Raw genomic sequence first — 15,446 nt, 5'->3', positions numbered from 1 at the left:
GCATTGGGGTTCGTTTGTGTGCATATTTTAGTTGAATCTTGTATGGTCGTTTTTATTGTTACGCCGATATCTTCAAACATGATTGGGAGATAAGTCTTTGGAAGACCCTACATCCTTTATTATTTTTAAAAAAATTGATCCAAGAGACCTACAATTACGTTGGGGAAAGCAGTTGGAGCAGTCTTAATGTATTAGTGGGTTCCTATGCAGAATGTAGCACTTAAAAAAATACGTTACATGTAAAAGTGGATTTACAATGTGGCAAATTTTTAGTCAATAAATACATTGTACAAATTGTAATTAAAATGAATCAATATGAAATTGATAATATTCTTTTGAAGTTGAGATTGTGTAGTGTTGAAATATTGCACTTGCATTATTACATATATATGTGGATAATGAAGCATCTAATAGTTACATCATCAATCGCATTGACATGTACTGTAATTTTCAAATACTTAATTGCAATGTAGCTTACCGTCAAAATTTCTTAGTTTCACTAGTTTGATGAGATGTTAATTCCATTGATAAGGCTAGGTGATTTCACCACATTGTTTTGGCAATCGTATTTGAATTATTGACTTGAATTTGAGGTCATTTTGAGCAACTACAAAATGAAAATTCGTTGTTGTATAGTTCATTAACAATTGTCGAGCAATGAATTAAGTATCGAAGCAACCATTCAAACTTGTATGACTTTGTTAGTTGCGAGCATTTATAATCTGCTTGAGATGTTATTTGTAGGCTTTTGTTAATTTACTGAGATCACAGGAACTTATTTTGGCACAATTTTTATTTTATATATTAGACGACCATTCTTCTATTGTTGTTTATGTCTCTCGAGCCAACAGATTTGCCATCGTCATGTTTCTTCTCTTTGACTCATGATTAAGTACATGTCTTTTTGCGTTTTTTTTTTCCCTTCTTGCATGCGCATTGATACTTCATACCGGACTTTTATTCCGTTTCCAAGTCATACACCCGAAACCTTTCAAACAACTTGTTCTTCCCTTCATCAACATCTTGCGTTATATTGTTGGTAGGTCCAAATGCATTAAAGAGAATGCATGCATTCACAGTAGCTTTCATGCTCGTGTCACTATATTGAGCATCGTCAAATATCATAAATTTTTTAAGAGTTTTTGCATTTTTTTAAGAAAAAGATGAATCAATACATTTGTAGTGATACATATTCTTCCATGTCCTTTTTTTGTGTCTTTAAACTAGGTTTTTTCTTCGGTGGCATTGGCAGCAAGTAGCCGATGGTGTACATGTATGTACCCTCTTTTTTTGCCCGCAACTGTTGCTCAGCATGGTAAACCTAATTTATTAAGTCTTTTATTCATAGGTCATTCCCATGATTAGGATGTAATTCGAATGCTTTTAATTTTAGATTTGTCAATGGTTGATTATTATGTTACACATACATCCATGCCAATTTTCGTTCATGGAAAGCTTGAATTGATTACGTGTAGCTCCTCGGTGCTTGTCTTACATGGTAAAATGGCACTTACCAATTATTTCATGAGAATATTCGAGAACTTAGCAATAGAATCTTATGTGTACATTGGATTTTGCGAACGTTATTGTAGCATAGACACAGTCATTTGGAAGGCTGCCCTCCTCAAAATGAGGTTGTAGTTACCAATTTTGAGCTTATAGTTACCATTGTAGAGTACATAATCATGATTTGTGCATACTTAGAAGTATGAATACTTTTTACTCGTGGCATGATTCTAGGACATCATGACCTCATATAGATCCAATTTGAGTTCACAGTAACTCTCATAGGAAGTATGTGACAAATGGAGTTGACCCTTGGATTGCAAAAGTAAGGGTTGCTTCGGACTTGGCCAAGGTTGATTAGTTTACTAAAATATGTGACATTATAGGATGGCTGTTGGCACCTTTTGAATCACATGCTATAATATTGAAAGTACCATTTTGCATTGCAAAAGGTTATATAGGTATAAGACTGTAGTGCAAAATAATTGTTATTACAAATAAAACAAGTTATAATTTATAAAATCCTTTTTGAAATTTTAATGAAAATCGACAGTTTGAGTGTTACAAGAATTGGAATTATCCCATTAATTTAATCCTTCAGTATTTAGTTTAGTGAGATCCAGCATTTTTGTCGCGCAGCTGATGCATGTGTGTTCGATGTTCCGTAGTGATGCATGTGTGCTCCTACATGGTTGGATATACGGCTGCGGCTGTATGAGTGTGTAGCATTGTGTGCACCACTTACGCGATGACAGTATGTGTAGCATGTGTGCACCATCCGTACGATTTTATTCATGTGTAGCATCAGGTGCACCATGAGATGGTATGTGTCGCATGTGTGCACCATTCATCTGTGATTTATTGATTTCGCCTTGCTATGATACTGAAAGGTTGATTGATTGTGGTGATTAATTCCAAGGTTATCTTATGCTTGAAATATTTCATTACTATTGATCGTGTGAATCCAGGGGAAGAGTAATTGATCGGGTGATGGCATCTGGCAAGCATGATCCGCCATATTTTGGGCACGTAGGCGCAACTCCAGTAATATGGGGATGAATAAGGCTTATGCCTAATTTTTGATATTACAAAAGCTTATGTACATATTTGAATTTTCGAATATTAGTGGCTTGGCAAAGTGTATAAACTAAAGTTAGAAAAAAAACTTTATCTTTAGAAAAAGCCAGCTATTCTAGAAGGTGGATGGGCTTTTTGTAAAAGGGTGCATGGAGGAAAGCACAGAGGCTTTTGTATGATTTTTGCTCGGAAGCTTTTTGGGAAATATACATAAATACATAGGAGGTGGAAGGAGAGCACCACTCCTATGGGGGGAGATTGTACCCAGCACGCTTGTTATGTCTCTTCCTTTGTGACTTTTGAGAGTTTGTGTGTATTTTCAAAGAGTGTTGCTATGTTTTTCAAGGATTTGTAGGTTCCGCAAGCGTTTCCCATCGCAGTGGTATCAGAGCCAAGGTTTCGTCATCCATAGCAGAGGAAGCACACGCACCCCGCGTCCTCGAACAAGAAAGTGCAGCACGCATCAGATTGCGGACACCGCGTACAAGAGTGCAACGAAGTTTGAAGCAGCGAAAGTGAAGAGCGCAGAACGGCTCGCAGGCAGGAAAATGTGCAGTGAAAAAAAAAATCGCAGCAAAAGAAGTCGGTCGTATGTAGACAGGTTGAAGCTTGTGAACGCACACCCGCGCCTTAGCTCCTCCAAGCGTGCGACCAAGGCGGCGACCAAGGCATAGTCCTTGGCATACCTGGCACTGAAGGCATCGTTGGCTGCGCGCGAGGAAGCCTTGGGAGATTGCTCTTAAAACGTCCCGGCAGGTTCCCCATCCCGGTATTTAGCTCAAGTCCCTTTAACAATTGGTGACTATCCACTAGATCAGGTCACTTTGTTGCTCTATTCTTTGAAGTTCCTAATCATAAAGATATCCTTCAAGGCAAAAGTGCAAACAAGGGAGCAACCCAACGGATTTTGGAAGAGGAGAATCTCAAAAGCAAGTGTTCACAAGAGCAGGAGGCAGTCTACAAGTGCTATCGGACATGAGCTCTGCTTTGTACCTTGCAACGTGGATTCACTTGTTGGAATCGTGTGAGTTCGAGAGCCCACAGAGATACTATTCGACAAATAGCCGCTTTCAAAGCTTGGAAACCGAATTGAGATAAGTCTTGTGTTTGTGTGTATTTCCTTTCATAGTGATTTCTTCTTTGCACCGTGCACATACTTAACTATGTCTGGAAGGCGTATTCCATCAAAGATAGGTTATCCTGAAGATCTACATCATGATGAGGATGTGGAAAATGATCACCATCGATCAAGAAGAAGTTCAACACCGATGACACTTACTGAGGAAGAATGGCAAGAACTCTATCAGCATGAGAAGCAACAACGTCAAGAAATTGAAGATGCTCTATGCCAAGTGACGACAACTTGGAAGCCACCTATATCAATTGAGGACGAGGAACCTATGCATGCATTAGATTCCCTGGATGCATGGAAACATCATGCATGGGACCTTGAGCAGGAACATGAGTACATGCGCAACATGTGCGACACGTATAAAGCCAACGAAGAACGCGCAAATCGAGTGTTAAAAGAGATGACTGAAGTCACAAAGAAGCGTATGAAGGACAGAGAGGATGAAAAAAGTGAAAGCAGCAAATCATCAGACACCAGTGATAGTGAGTGTGGAAGAAGCAAGAGGAGACATCAAAGGAAGAAGAAGTGACATGTGAAGACTTCACTACGACGACATCATGACACTACTCCTTCACATGAATCCAGCGATGAAGACAACATGGGAAAGGCCATCTTGAAAGCACTCAAGCTTCGTGATAAGAAGAAGTCTAGTAAGATTAATCGCAAAACTTTTTCTTTTCCAAAATATGATAGTAAAAGAGATGGACAAGCTTTACTTGCGTGGATTAGTTCTTTCAATCAATACTTTTTGGGAGAATGGTACGAAGAGGTCGAGAAGGTAAAACTTGATGCAAGTCACATGAAAAGCAATGCACAATTATGGTGGAGTGTGGTTGCCAAAAGCACTCATGTTCCAAAGACATGGGAAGCATTCAAAGATAAAATCAAGAAGCGCTTCCTACCTACACAGTTTGAAGAGGATACTCGCAGGCAATGGCGAAGATTGAGGCAGTTGGATAATGAGAGTGTGGATGCATACACCGAGAAATATCTTTCCTCTCTACTTCAATTGCAAACCATTGAGAAAGTGACCCGAAAGGAGCAATGTCGTACCTTTGTTGAGGGTTTACATCCTACTATTCGTGTTGATGTACGTATGCTTCGACCATCTATAGCTTCTGATGCTATGGATTTGGCATTAGAGTCAGAAAGAAAGCAGGGAAGAAGCTTTGCTACTCACACCCCTCAAGCAAAGAAGCATACTTCATACTTCAAGCAGGAGTGTGTAAGAGGTAAAGTTGGTAGATATGATGGTAAGTCTAATTGGAAACCTGCTAAGTCACGTATTAATTGAAGAACCAAAGAACTTGTCACATGTTACGAATGCAAAGAGAAGGGACACTATTCTTATGAATGTCCAAAGAATCCACTTGCTACACACAAGACAGGTACCCAAGCAAAGAATGCTACCAACAACAACGGAGGCAATGGAGGGAGAACCAATGGATGTACCAACGGTAATAGTCAGCGCAACAACTCCGCACGGATCAACTACATTGATGATGGATCCCATGATAAATCTTTCAAGCAAGAGGGCGAGGATGAGGACAATGACACTGAAGATGCCGACTACACCCCTTCAAGTAAGTGTTATTCAAGTAAAAGTGCATCTTATTTTCGTACTTCTTTGTCACATATGACTGCACTATTGCACGAAAAAGAACATAGTGTCTTATTTGATGATGGAAGCACCCATGATTTCATTTCGCAACGTTTAGTTGAAAAGCTAGGGCTCGCAACCATCAAAACAAAATATAAAGTCAAATCAGCTTTTCAAGGATCGAATTATAATTGTTGGTAAATGGTTAAGGATCTTGAGGTGACTTTAGGGCCATTAGTTGAGAGCCGTGATTTCTTAGTCGCTCCTTTGCATGAGCAAGATCTCATTCTAGGGATGCCTTGGCGCGTTGATCATAATGCCAATCTTGATTATCTTGAACGCACCATTACTGTGACTCAAGGCACTAAGACTATGACTCTAGAATGTGACAAGAATCTTCCCTCTTGGCCTATATTGTCACATACCCAAGCTAAAAGAGCTTTGCGCAAACGTGAGAAGACATATCTGGTTATGGTCAATAAGATTGAGGCTAGTCCTAAGAAAACTAAGCAAGAGCCTTTGGATCCTTTTCTAGCTACCTATGACGACTGCTTTATGGAAGACTTACCCTCTGGCCTACCTCAATCTAAACCTGAGGATCATAAGATTGACCTTATTCCAGGTAGTGCACCACCGTGTAAATCACCATATAGACACAATCCTACTGAACAGCAAGAGATTCAATCCCAAATAGAAGATCTTTTGGCTAGAGGCCTAATTCGACCTAGTAGCTCACCATTTGGGGTACCCGTTCTCCTTGTCAAGAAGAAAAATGAAACTTTCCGAATGTGCATTGATTATCGTGCCTTAAATAAAATCACTATGAAAAATCGATTACCCATTCTGAGAGTTGATGATCTACTCAACAAGTTGAAAGGATCCACAATCTTTAGCAAGATCAAAGGATATCATCAATTGAGAGTGATCGAGCCCGATATTTTCAAGACTACTTTTAGAACCCAAACTGGTCACTATGAATTTCTTGTTATGCCTTTTGGATTGACCAATGCACCTGCCACATTTAGTCGGATGATGAATCGTATCTTCCTACCCTATCAAGACTTTGTGGTAGTTTTCTTTGATGATATCATGATTTATAGCAAGAGTCGAGAGGAACATGAGAAACACTTGGATCTTGTTTTCTCTCTCTTACGTGAGAACCAACTGTATGCCAATCCGGAGAAAAGTTCTTTTTTCCAGCCTGAAATTGAATATCTTGGACACATTGTTTCAGCTGACGGCATTCGAGTAGATCCCAAGAAGGTAGAAGTGATAGTAAACTGGCCATAGCCTAAAGATATCCATGAGTTATGATCTTTTCTAGGTCTGTGTAGTTTCTATCGCAGATTTGTTAGAAATTTTGCACACAAGGCACATCCATTGACCAAACTACTGCGTAAGACTCGTGCTTTCTCTTGGGGTGAGCAGCACACTTTAGCCTTTCAACGACTTAAGGGTGCAATGACGCACACACTAGTTTTGACCATGCCGGACTTTACGAGACCCTTCTTTGTCATGGTTACTGATGCTAGTGGACAGGGTTTTGGGGCTGTGCTCATGCAAGATAACCATCCAATTGCATTCGAGTCACGTAAATTAAAACCAGTAGAGTGAAACTATTCCATGTATGATAAAGAATTAGCTGCTGTGGCGCATGCCCTTAAACTCTGGAAACACTATCTTATGGGTTCCGAGTTACTCATTAAGACTGATCACTAGAGTCTTAGACATCTCCTTACTCAGTCGGTGATCTCGGATGGGCACATTAAATGGGCTGCCTGTATTGACAACTTTAAACCGATGATCCAATATCAACCAGGCAAAGACAATGTAGTTGCCGATGCACTGAGCTGTCAACCTAGCATAAATAATATCTCAGTCATCGAGGGAGACCCTTTCGAGCCTGTGAAGGCGGACTATCCTACTGATCGAGACTTTTCAAAAATTTGGCATAAGATTAAGCAAGTTAATAGCACCCCTATGGTCTCGTATTCCATTCATAATGACTATCTATTCTACGAAAAGCACTTGTGTGTCACTGCACCATTTCGACGCTTAGTACTAGAAGAGGTACATCAGCCACCCTACATGGGACATAGAGGCATCGTTGCTACGTATCATACTGTAATTCAAGATTTTTTCTGGCCTAAGCTTAAAGTTGATGTTGCAACTTTTGTTGCACAATGTCTTATTTGTCAAAAAGTCAAGAGCTACAAGGGCAAATATCAAGGTTTACTTATGCCTTTACCAATTCCTGATGGCCCATGGGAGCGGATTTCTATGGACTTTATTACTGGATTTCCTACAACTAGCTCAGGTTTTGATATGATTTGGACTATCATTGATAGATTTAGCAAGCAAGCTTACTTTATTCCTTGTAAGAAGACCTTGACCACAGTTCAGGCTGCTCATTTGTTCATCAAGCACATCTTTATACACCATGGCCTTCCAAAAGTAATCGTGTCAAACTGGGATAGTAAATTTTGTAGTAACTTCTGGACCGCACTCTTTGACAATCTTGGTATGAAGTTATATTTTTCCACTACTTTTCATCCTGAGTCTAATGGCCAAACCGAGGTCACACAAAATACTATTTGTGACATGTTACGTGCTTACATGTCTGGTCAGCCAAGCAACTGGGACAAATTTATACACATATTACAATTTGCATACAACAACACTAAGCACTCCGCTACAGGCAAATCTCCATTCCAAATTGTCTATGGAAAGACCATTCCTACTCCATTGACCCGCCTTAAGCACCAAGTAGAGGCTGCTGATCGATTTACTAAAGATTTCTCTAGCATTTTGGCTACTGTCAAAAAGAATATCGAGCATGCTCAAGCTGTGTATACTGCACGTGCAAACAAGGGTAGAAAGAAAGTTGTATTTGCTGAAGGTGACCTAGTCATGTTACGTATTGAGAAGCGCAAACTTAAGAGTATTGAGACACATCTTGTAGTTAAGTTTGCCCCTAAATCCTATGGTCCCTTTAAAGTTTTGGAGCGCATTAATGACAATGCCTATCGGCTCGAATTACCACCTGATTGGAAAATTCATAATTCTTTTCATGTGCACCTCCTGAAACCTTTCCATGGAGACCCACCAGTTCGACCTAGTTTAAACGATGCACTATTGCTTCAAGGAGAGACACAGCTCTTAGAGCTAGACCAGATCATTGATCAACAAATCACTGAAACGAGACGTGGAAACTTGTATCCTATTTATCTTCTTACATTTAAGAACCACCCCGTTGAGGATGCTAAGTGGATGCCCGGGCGATATTTTTGCCAGTACCTTGATTTATTGACTACTTTTTTGTCACGCAATTGAGGGCAATTGCGATTTCAAGCAAGAGGGATGTTACGAGAATTGGAATTATCCCATTAATTTAATAATTCAGTATTTAGTTTAGTGAGATCCATCAATTTTGTCGCGCAGTTGATACATGTGTGCTCGTTGTTCCGTAGTGATGCATGTGTGCTCCTACATGCTTGGATATACGGATGTGGCTGTATGAGTGTGTAGCATGTGTGCACCATCTGTACGATTTTATTCATGTGTAGCATCAGGTGCACCATGAGATGGTGTGTGTTGCATGTGTGCACCATTCATATGTGATTTATTGATTTCATGTTGCTACAATACTGAAAGGTTGATTGATTGTGGTGATTAATTCCAAGGTTATCTTATGCTTGAAATATTTCATTACTATTGATCGTGTGAATCCAGGGGAAGAGTAATTGATCGTGTTAGATATCAATGCTCCACTCTCATGTAACTATGCGGGAACTAGCTAACTCTACTTGTAAGCCCCCCATATGAGGAGAAGGCATTTGAGTAGCTCGGTTATCCCCGATAGGTCCTGGTTTGGACACCGGATGGGGGCCATGTGTGGCCTGATGGCTGGACGGCTTTAGATAGAGTTGGCACACCGCCAACTAGGCTACATGCAAGTGTGGGAAGGCATCCCTTGACTGACCGCACTGAGGGTAGACGGAGCATTTCCCAGGGCAGCCCACTCTTGGGTTGCGGGGCCCGTTTGGAGCCTCAGATGATCCCGGATGGCTGTGGGCCGAACGGTGACCATAGGTTAGTTGCTCTGTTTTGCACATTGGTTCTATCGTATGGTCAGTGGCCTATTTCAGGACCGACCCCCAGTCAACCGTTTTGGGCGGACTAGGTCGGCCACCCAATTGAGCCTAACTGACTACGACTGGTGGCTATATAAGAGCAAGCCCGTGAAGCCCATTTCATCACTGGCTTCAGCAACCTTGATTCCTTAGCATTCAGCCTCCATCTTCTACTGTTTCCAGCATGCCATCGAAGCTTCTTTCATAGGAGCGCATGGCTGGGAGGCAGCGCCATCTATTGTATCAATTCTATAGTAATCAAAATTTTGATTCTCCATACTATCTTGTTTTCTCTCTTGCGTACAAGATCCTGTTATCTGTTGAGCATAGACATTGTATTATTTTCTTACATGGTATCAGAGCCTGGACTCTAGCAAGAAGATTTGGTAGTGTGTTTCTGTTTGTGAGCAGATTGTGAGAGATGGCCCAGCCCACAAGACTGCGAATCCCACCGTTCGGTGAAAGCGGAAAGTTGGACGGCTCTAACTATCCTCTCTAAAAGTTCAAGATGAAGACCATCCTAAGCACATATGAGCTTTGGGACACTGCTACTGGGGTGGACGTGAGGCCGGTTCCCGGATCCAGCCAATGCAGGACAACAGATAGTACCAACTGCGGATGAGATTCTTGCTTGGACAAGAAGAAATGCAGATGCGCTGTGTTCTATTGTCTGCAGTGTTAGTGATTCCGTCATGGTGTTAATTCAACATGTCACCACAGCGGAGGAGGCATGGACGGTCTTGAAAAATCAGTACGAGACCACGAATCAGACGCGGATTCAGAATCTGGAGACTCAACTCGCAAATGAAAAGTTATCTAAGTCTGAAGCGGCAGATGACCAAGGTGTGAAGAATCTGCGCGATCAGATGACTGTGATTGGCATCACCATCACTAGCGAGAATCTAGCACGAAGGTGCATACGGATTCTCCCACCAAAGTACGACGGTCTTGTTACGGCGCTGAATACGCAGAACAAAAATCCACCCCTCAACTTTGAGGATTTCAGCGAGATGCTTCTGGAGGAGGAGATGCGTCAAAAGACGAGGATTGGAGAAGATTCGGCTTTCTGGACCGGATCAAAGAAAGGTGAGGGTAAGGACTCTGGTAACCCATCTTCTTCTGATGATAAAAAGAGAAAGAAGAAGATCAAGTGCTTCTATTGCAACAAGGCAGGGCACAAGCAGAATGAGTGCCGCAAGAAGATTGTAGATGAGAAGAACGGAGTGAAGAAAGAGTCCAGCAACAGTGTGCAGGCAGTACCCATAGAGCTGTTCATCGCAATTGAGGAGATTTGCACGGAGGCAGTTCATGTACCTGCAGATGAACCTTGGATCATTGACAGTGGTGCATCGCGCCACATGACCAGTCGGAAGGATTGGTATACCTCTCTACAGCCGGTAGGGAATGACATCATGGTAGCAGTCGGCAATGATGCAAAATGTCCAGCAAAAGGAAAAGGTACGATTGCTCTCAAGTCAGATGGAGTTGTAAAACAGTTGTTTGATGTTCTTTATGTGCCAGATATCAAAAGGAACTACTTGTCCGTTTTTGCGATCATGGATCGGGATCTCAAAGTTCAATTCGATAAGAATGGTGCACAGATCCTGGATCTTCAAGGAAAGGTCGTTGGTAAAGGTACACGGCGCAGCAACATTTACGAACTCTTAGCTTTCAGTGCTTGAGCGGATGTGAAGAACACTAAGCTATGGCATGAGAGGTTTGGTCATCTAAACCTTAGTTCTTTGAAGGAGATGCATAAAAGTGGAATGATTGCAGACCTACCAAAAATTTCAGATCTGCCCGATGTATGTGAAGCTTGCATGATGGGCAAGCAGCATCGGCAGCCCTTTCCTAAAGAGGCCAGTAGGGCAAAGGCTCCTCTAGACCTCGTTCACACGGACCTCTGCGGAAAGATGGAGATGGAATCTTTGGGTGGTTCCTTCTACTTCATGACGCTGATCGACGACTATACTAGAAGGATATGGATATACTTCCTGAAGATGAAAGAGGAGGCTTTCAGTAGGTTCAAGGAATGGCATGTAATGGTCGAGAAAGAATCGGGGAGGAAGGTGAAGAAGTTGAGATCAGACAGAGGTGGAGAGTTCACATCGACTGAATTCGAAAGTTACTGCAAAAGTCACGGAATCAAGAGGCAGAAACCCCCGCCACATACATCACAGCAAAATGGAGTAGCAGAACGCAAGATGCGCATCATCTGCGAAATGGGCCGGAGTATGATGAAAGGGAAAGATTTGCCAAAGACTTTCTGGGCTGAAGCATGTAACACTGCAGTTTACATCCTCAATCATAGCTACACGAAGACTGTGAACGGGATGACTCCACTGCAAGCCTTTTTAGAACAGCCGCATCAATTGGAGGAGGATGCTTCCTTCCTAGCATCAGGTTTTGAGATCCTCGGTTCAGAAGGTAAAGTCTGCAAACTAAAGAAGGCACTTTACGTGCTGAAATAGGCCCCACGGGCGTGGTACCAGCGAATTGATGCCTACTTTTTGCAAAACAGGTTCAGGAGGAGCCCATCTGATGCAAATTTGTATATCTTCAGAGAAGAAGGCAGGTGTATGATGGTGGTTCTTTATGTGGATGACCTTGTCATAACAGGGAATTATGAAGAGAAGATCTCGCAGACGAAGCATTTGCTAGGAAGAGAGTTTGAAATGACGGACCTCAAACTGATGCATTTTTGTTTGGGGATTGAAGTTTGGCAGGAGCCAAAACAGATCTTCATTTCACAGCTGAAGTATGCTGGAGAGATACTGAAGGCATTTGGCATAGCTGAGTGCAAGACAGTTGGTGCCCCTATGGAGGTTGACGCGAAGCTCTCAAACGAGAGTTCATCACCACTAATGGACGAAGCGAAGTACAGAAGGCTTGTGGGCAGCTTGATCTACTTGTGCAACACACGACCGGACATCAGCTTTGCGACTGGTGTACTTAGCAGGTTCTCCAATAAGCCCCGGGAGAACCATTGGAGGGCAGGGATGCAGGTGCTGAAATACATCAAAGGCACACTTGATTATGGCATCACCTATACCAAGGGCAACATCTTGACTGGATTCTATGACTCGGATTGGGCAGGAGATGTGGACAGCAAGAGATCAGTGACAGGGTATTGTTTCTCACTTGGATCTGGAGTTGTGTCATGGGTCAGCAAGAAGCAACCCATAGTTGCTCTTTCTTCTACTGAGGCCGAGTACAAATCTGCATGCTTTGCTTCTTGCGAGGCAGTGTGGTTGAGGAGGATTTTGGGGGACATGGGTGCAGTGCAGAACAAGCCTACGCAGTTATCATGTGACAATTAGAGTTGCATGGCGATTGCAAAGAACCCAGTGTTCCACGCTCGCACAAAACACATTGAGATTCAATATCACTTTGTACGCGAGCTGATCATGGATGGAGAGGTCGACTTGGTGTACTGTCCGACTACAGAGAATGCTGCGGACATCTTCACGAAGGCTCTTGGAAGAGACTTGCTAGAGAGGGATCTTCATTGACTTGGCATTGGGCCGAAAAAGTAAGTTCACTTGTGGGTGGAGATTGAGGGGGGGTGTTAGATATCAATGCTCCACTCTCATGTAACTACGCGGGAACCAGCTAACTCTACTTGTAAGACCCCCATATGAGGAGAAGGCATTTGAGTAGCTCGGTTATCCGGTAGGTCTTGCTTTGGACACCAGATGGGGGCCATGTGTGGCCTCATGGCTGGACAACTTCAGATAGAGTTGGCACACCGCCAACTAGGCTACATGCAAGTGCAGGAAGGCATCCCTTGACTGACTGCACTGAGGGTAGAAGGAGAGGAAGCTAGTGTAGAAGAGTGTTGGGTAGAAGAGATGCATCATGGCACAAAGAGAGAGAGCTCAAGTGAGGCAAAATCAATGTATTAGAATGAAGGAATGTCCTCCATTTTATAGAAAGAGAGGATGTTGTAGGCACCTCCCCTATATCAGTGGCAATCAACCCCTACATTAGTGGGACTGGCCTAAATCAAAGGAACCTCCCATGTGGGAGCACATCATCACTTAGGTCACACACTAGACACATCATAGCACTAGATGTGCTTCTACAACACACACACACACACACACACACACATGTGACTCCCCTAGATGCACACATGCACCATAGAGCAAGCCCTTGACCATACTTATCCCAATAGCCATCATGAACATGGCATCATGTGGATAGAAGATGCTCCAACATATGCTATTCATGAGACTAGCGACGCCATATATTTTGTTAATAAGTATATAACGTGTGACAAAAACTTGCTGGCACCAAAAATCAAGGATATCCAAACACATAGACATACATCTACATGCCACAAGAAAAAAAAACAACATTTGCAGATTTCACTACCCTAAGCCTCCACTATATCAAACCCTGATTCTGACACCTTTGCAAGACAATGATCTTCACATTTATAAACAAGTATATACAGCAGTTGCTACATAGGTAGAAAACATAGAAGCTGACATGAATATGATATTTGCTGAGTGGTTTGATAATATTGGAATAGACATATCAATATACACACTAGCACTACAATCACAAATACAAAAACCAATTCTATTTCTGAAAAGAGAACCAAAGGACATTGTCACAAATGCTTTTAGTCCAAAGATGAGCTTCTTATGCCAATCAAATATGGACATACAGTACATTATGGACCCATACTCAGCTACAATGTATTGTACTTCATACATCACAAAAATGGACGACACAATAACAAGCAGTCTCCAACAACAATTAAATCTTGCATACAAGCTAACAACAATGCATATGATAGGCTACGTAAAATGGGAAATACATTTTTACATGTGCAACAAAAATGGGTGCACAATTGGCATCTTTCATTACTTTGTCTTTACCATTACATAGAACAAAAAGGAACTTCTACTTTATAAATACAAACAAACAAGAGAATAGGACACTCATCCTTAAGCAAAAACAACAACTACAATGCCTCCCCGGTGACTCAACCAACATAACGTGCGAGAAAATCATCAATAAATACATAAGAAGAAAACACATGGACAACATCTACCTCGCAACATTTGCAGCAGAATATAACTACAATAGTGGCAGCATCAAGAAGAGACGAAGGCCAAGAATTATAAGATTTGTAAAATTTAAAATGGAAAAAGACCCAGAGAATTACTGTCGTGAACAAGTACTAGTATACTACCCTTTCATACATAACAAAGATCAAGAACTATCAATCCATAGATCTTGGCAAGAAGCCTATAATTCTGGGTGCGACAGTATACTACGAAATAAATATTTATACACTCATGATGACAATAACAAACAGACAAGACAAGAGCACGATATCCGATGCAAAAATAACAGTCACACTACCACCACTGAAAACAATGACTTCAAAGAAAATAACTTCCCCACATATGACATTGCATTCAACATAAGAAGTGTGAATAAAAGCACGGTCAACGATAAATTTATTAGTCCTATTAAAAAACAAATCCTCATGCATAACAGCAAATACTTTGAGATAACTTGAATATCAAACAAAGGCAACTATTTGATGATATCATGATATGAAAAAGGATATACCCGACATAGAAAATTCACTTATTTCTCATTGGTGGAGCTAGCACAAGCAAAACATACCTTCTTCTACTTATAGTCCAAGGCTTACTATGATTGTACAATCGAACTCTTGCACATGCAAATTATGAACTGCTACATGTATTAATGTTAGCTTACATAGGAGAAGCTACTTACAAGGCCTAACAATACACTCCGCATTATGTTTGCCATTACAAATAAAAAACTTAACATCCCTCTCTAGGGAAAACATTGACACACTCATTCATCTTTATGAACAATTACAACTAATTGTGTTTGATGAGATCTTATTGGTGGGAAGACAAACTTTAGATTTTGCGGACCTCTGTATGAATAACTTCAAAAGAAATCACATAGGATACTTTGGAAATGTCGATATCATCTATTGTGG

The sequence above is a fragment of the Dipteris shenzhenensis genome, chromosome 4 (assembly GCF_047967505.1).
Source record: "Dipteris shenzhenensis isolate YYH24624 ecotype China chromosome 4, Dip_SZ_1.0, whole genome shotgun sequence".
NCBI classification, from domain to species: Eukaryota; Viridiplantae; Streptophyta; class Polypodiopsida; order Gleicheniales; family Dipteridaceae; genus Dipteris; species Dipteris shenzhenensis.
The sequence above is the reverse complement of the archived record's forward strand: the minus strand, read 5'-3'. Positions refer to the sequence as shown.